General features: G+C 27.1%; 1 long non-coding RNA gene across 1 annotated transcript; it reads right to left on the reverse strand.

The window, feature by feature from the left end:
- Positions 1–4874: 4874 nt before the first annotated feature.
- Positions 4875–5918, reverse strand: LOC123301486. The gene is made up of 3 exons (XR_006535435.1): positions 5770–5918; positions 5343–5478; positions 4875–4940 (listed from the first exon to the last, which is right to left on the reverse strand). It is a non-coding gene; the product is annotated as an uncharacterized LOC123301486 (long non-coding RNA).
- Between the last annotated feature and the right edge of the window lie 142 nt (positions 5919–6060).

Raw genomic sequence — 6060 nt, forward strand, 5'->3', positions numbered from 1 at the left:
AAGTAAAAATGACACAATTTTGTCGATACAAATATTTTATTCACTCATTATTGTACTAACTTCTAGAAACAGTCATGATACTCATGATATACTCCAAAATCAAAAGAAAATCTTATTGTAGACTAGAGTAAATTGGGAAAAATCTTTCTAATTTCACTCCTTCAATTTAAAACTACTATATGTACCTTTTTGCCATGCTACTCGTTTCTGAGGTTTTCCATAACTACTCAGTCACTCAGTAACGACTTGCTCGTGGCTGAATTTACGGTGCCTATCCGGGCGAGATCTTGTCATAGAAAAGAAAATAATTTTGTGTGCCAAAATAAAAAGTGATACAGCAGTGTACAGCATCATTTCCCCATATCTTTATTCCACCCCCATAAATGAAACACTTAGTATTGTCTCCCATAATTATAAAATATTGGACACTTAAGCTGTATATTTATTACTAATTGACAGATTCTTAATCAGCTGAACAGAAAAGTAACAATATTCGATTCTTGTTTGAAAGCCTTTCAGACCACGGCTACTTAATTTCGAACTTAATTAACATCTGACTTTAGATAAATAAATTTTTAACCTCCTGTATCTTGGTAATAAATAATTCTTTTACATATGTTTATATGAACTTCTTTGTTTATTATGAGATAGCGATCAATTAAAATACCCTATATAAGTAGTTTTCTTGAGTGTACCTATTTTAAGACGCTACGAAAATAGTTTGGAAAAATCGACACAGACTTTTTTTACATTTTTTTCGTAATTAGTCTTTACTTTGTTCCATCCTTTATAAGTAATTATGCTTGGTAAATTCTTAAAAATGAATTTCGATTATGTACTTGTATAATAAATACATTTTCATTTACGTGCTTAAAATACAAACGTTTAAGTACTTTTGAGATTATTTCATAGGAAATAAATGGATTTGATGGTTTTTCTATTCTACTTGAAATTATAATTTTAGTACTTTAGTAATAACAGAACATTATGAATTAAGAAAATTCAGGGGAATTTCTCAAAAATATTTGTTTACATTCTACTCAAAGAATACAATGGATACAAGCTTAGTCACCTACGTATGATGTAAAGTTTGAAATAGTAAGAAATATTGTAACATTGATCAAAGGAAAAAAAGGTTCAGGAAAATTTAAAAACTCCTTTATTTGTAGCAATTCTCTGTTTGCCTGCCTAAACATTATAAAAATAGGGAAAATTGAGTTCTTGTTCAATTAAAAGAAGTCTATATGCTTAAAATGAACATTTTTCGAAACGGCTATCCAAAATTTCATTTTAAGTCTTAGAGCACTAACTCTATTTTTTAAATTTTTTAGTCTGCCTGCAAAATTTCAGCTCGATTGGATCACGGGATTAGGGTTAAAAATCGTGCCAAAGTTTTTTCGACAGGCAAACTGACAAGCAGACAAACGTTAAAAATATTTTTTAAAGTATTTTTCGTATCCATTTTTAACCTAATTTTATGTCTTAATTATAATTAACACTTTATGATTGTTAAATCATTATTGATTATAATATTGGTTGGTGAGGAAGTCATAAATAAATGACGAAACGTTCAATTTATTTAAATTAATTTATTTGTTTTCCTAGTCCTATCTCCTATGAATTAATTAGTAGTATAAAATAATTTTCTTCCTGACTCAGCCTTATAAAACTAGGAGTACTCAATTATGGATAATATAGCCAGAGAGTCAGAACTCCCTTTGTATTTTAATATGGCATATATGGAGCACAAGACAATTTTTTTTACTTAAAGTATTTTTTAAGTACAAAGTTATTTCTCTATTTCTCTATCCCATTTTTGTTGAAAATGGACAAGCGATTGACTATATATTAAATACATATATTTTCTCAAAAATTTACGATTCCATATGTTACACAATTTCAATCAACATAAAATTAGGACCCCTTTGAATGAATAAGATAATCTAACCTATGTTGCATTTATAATAATCTGGCCTTGAATATAATGGATCCCGAACGGCTTCATTCACTGTAGACTTGAAAGTTATTTCAAGTCTAACATTATTAAGCAAAATTTTAAACATGATCAGTTCTACGAATAAATTTTTAGATTTTAATAATCACTTACTTAGTTTTTTAGCTGTTTTTATGTTTTTTCGTTCAATTATAAGGAAAAATATTTCTTTTTTTTTGAAAATTTTTCAGAAAATGTTTACCACAAAATTATTCTAACAATTATCACGTCCATATAATTATTATATGGATAATAATATACGTATAGTTAGAACGTTGATTCAATAAAACTGAAGCAAATTAAAGTACATAAATAATCCCATTTTTACTTCAGCGTTTTTATCGGAGATACATTGCGTGTATACATAAATAAGCGCACCATATATCGCATGGATTGCATTTATTTTTTACCAGTGTTAAACTGATAATTTTTGGAAGTAAGCGATCCCAAAGTTTGCCAAATTTTTTATCCGTATATTTAGGTAATTAAATTTAAGGAGTATAAAACTGAGAAGCAATTCGGAATATATCCCCCAATTTAGAAAGGCGGAATTTCTAAATGTGGCACCACCAATTGTTTATAACAAATCTTCATAAGCAAAGCAAGTTTTTCGAATTATGATAACGTCCACGAATCCATAAAAAAAATTTTATATATGGTTTATCTGAGGGTATACGTTGATTGTCGATGAACGAACATGTAGATCGTGGATGAATGAATGCCATAAAATTGCTCCTAATTGAAAAAAAATACTTGATCTCATAAAAGATTCCTCAGTTTTTATAAAAACTTTAAAGATAGTTGCTGATGAATAGGTCAAAAATCCAAAACTTCCTCAGAACAAAAGTTTGTCAGATATGACTAAAAATTATAGGGTTACATAACGCGCTGGGAAATTTCAAGATCATATTAATTAATCCACTCACAATTGTAAATTTCGTGAATTTATGTATTTATAAATACTTTTTTTTATGAATGAAGTCGTTTTATGAATAACAACTGCATTTTTTTTTTTTTTTAAATAACTTTATAACTATTATTATCATTTTAAAATACATTTACCTACTTTACACGATACAAATTTTTAAATTGTAACCGAATGGATTAAATATTCCGTAATTTAAAGAAAGAAACCCAGCACAAGCTTAACAGAAAACTCAGATTGGTCACTTGGGACTTTACAAGTCTCAATTTTCTCTTTCCCTATAGAAAGCATTACCACTAATTTTTATCACTTAAGTAAATTGCCAAGTTAATTCGCTCAAATTAATTTTATCGTTGTAAGAGAATAAGTTAGATTAAGGGGCTTTTTAATCATAAAGACTGTATTAATATAATATAATGTGCTTCAACTTTTAGGTAATCCAGTCTTGTAAACACGGCTTAATGTGTTATATAATATCATATATACCTACATTCAATTCATATTCTTCACAAAGAATAATTATTCTAGGTAATTGAATTTATGAACTTATGTTTATGCGTTCTGAATTATCAAACACCTTATGGGTAAAATTACTTTAAATTTGGAAATACCTCATTTGTGGTAAAAAAATCAAATATTTTATTAGCAAGGAATTTTGTGGGAGCGGAAGTATTAATAAAATTTTCCCTAACATTAGTTTATTGCTTTTTACAAAGTCTATTCTTGAAATCTTGTCTCGAAAAAGTGAAAGGAAAGGGTGAAATATATTTTTGATGCGATACACGAAGAACTAAAGTTAATAAATTTTTTTCTTTGAACTATGTACTTTTTTCCATGCGTTTCAAGGAAAAAAAACATACATTTTTGGCATGTGTAAATTCAACAGAAACTTGACATAGACACATACTTATAAACAAATCAATAGTAAATCTAGATGCAGGAGAGGCTTGCTGTGCTCTTCTTTAGTTTCTCAAACTTGGTGAATTTTTTAAATACGCATTTTTCGAAATAAAAAACTAATACTAACCAAGAGAATGAGCCGAAAACCAATAAAAGTTGATTGAAATAATGTATTTTTTGAATAACGCTTTGGTCATTGTTTGCGATTGAAGCGAAGTAATCTGAACCCATCCAAAATCGAGAGACTTTTTCATTTTAAAAGACGATTACCTTTTGTTTCGGACAGTTTTTTATTACTGTTTATTCGAAACAATAATGAATTGTAAATTGAAATAAAAAGGTCTATTTCATGGGCTTGGATTAAACTTTTTCAGCCTACAGAAATCTTACCATCGCTTGCACTTAAGGAATGCCCAATGTTTTAAAGATGGAGAAAGTTTTCTGTAAGACTTCGAGTTAAGGTATTTAAGCTTATTTAACTAATCTTAAATACTTGTTTTCCAAAAATAACTTACCTTTGTACCTACTTTCTAAATATATGCAATTATTTAACCACAATGCAGCAAAATTGCCTAAAACTATCACTTTTACTTTGCTATTGTTATAATTACAGAAATAATCTAAGAATGGATATTAGGAAATGTGATTAGGAAAAAATTGATTTACAAAAAAAAATAAAAAACTATTTGTATGTCTTATATTTCTAGGAAATTATTTTTTTATGTAGGTAAATATAATTGTTAATATATAATTATATAAATGCTAATTTCTATTTCTAATAATTATACAATTTTATTTAAATATATGATTAAAGGTCGGATTCTAAGCATAAGTGTCTTTTGTTTGACATGAAGCAAATTTCAAGATTATAATAACAAAATTCAAACATTTTAATTAAATAAATTATTACACTATTTCATTTCATTAATAAATTTTATTAAAATCGTACAATAACTTCTAAAAATTATTATTTAATTTAATTATAATTTTGGATAGATTCTTTAAAATATTTTATCCAAAAATATGCAATTAAAAGTAAAAATTTTATGTTTGGAAATTCGAGTATGTGCTAAAACTGTCGACATAACTTATTGCAATCTCATATAAGTATTTAAATTGTTCCTGAAAAAAATAATTTTATTAAAATATATCATAATACAAACATAACAGAAAATGCTTGGAATTCTTACTCGGGATATAGGTCATTTCTCATGTTTTTGATTTATAAAATCGATTTTTGGTTTCAGGCTCATCTGATCGGTCTTTAACGTGTTTCGAAAAATCATAAAAAATTGATTCCACGTCAAAAAACATAAGAAATGGCCTACCTGCAGATCCTGCTAGAATCCACACCGAAAATGATTCCAAATTTAGATCTAATCCTTAAATGAACCGTTTTAACGACAAGAAAAATATATTTTCTGTAGATAGGTTAGATATAGAAAAAAATTTCAGATATCATTTGTTTTGGATAAAAAGACTGATTTGACAGGAATTTGAATTGAAAAGTTAAAAAGTTCTTACTTCCGAACGAACAAAATTGGGTCGATTATGTCGAATTGTTCGAACAGCCAATGAAATATCACATTCATGTTCAAAATCTATTTGTTCGATGATAAATGATAAAGCTGTAAATAAACCACTAGCCAATGCTCCATCACTATAAACAAATACATTATTTAATTTTAGTAAAAGAATACTTTAAAAAAAAACAAATTTAAGAAATTGGGAAACTGCGTAAAAAATGAACTTTAAATAAAAACTTAAAGTGAAAAAAATTTAACATAAAATTAAAACTTTTAATTGCAAACTAGTTTTTACCACCAAATTGCAACCAAAACTGGCAACGAAATTAAATCTCAAGCGTGTAATGATTCTCTTTTTGTAGTTTAGTAATGAAACTGCAAAAATTAAAAGCTAAAATTGCAAATTGGTAAATATAAAAACTTACTAGCAAGTTACTAATGTTGTGTTATCTTCACAAATTTTATTCACATCTTGCCAAAATTGAATAACATCTCTTTTACTGAGTTTTGGCAAAGGTGCTAATGCACACCACTGTTTCAATTGAATAATTTGCACACAAAAATCATCCTGTGATGCGTTCTAAAAATATGCATTTACATAATATATAAAATTTGTTCTTTTTGATGTAGTACATTGAGGTGAAAGTAGAAAATTATAGAAATATTAGGAACCATAGAATATTATACATAAAGAACGACATGGCCCAAAATTTGCA

Source organism: Chrysoperla carnea, chromosome 5 (assembly GCF_905475395.1).
Source record: "Chrysoperla carnea chromosome 5, inChrCarn1.1, whole genome shotgun sequence".
Lineage (NCBI taxonomy): Eukaryota > Metazoa > Arthropoda > Insecta > Neuroptera > Chrysopidae > Chrysoperla > Chrysoperla carnea.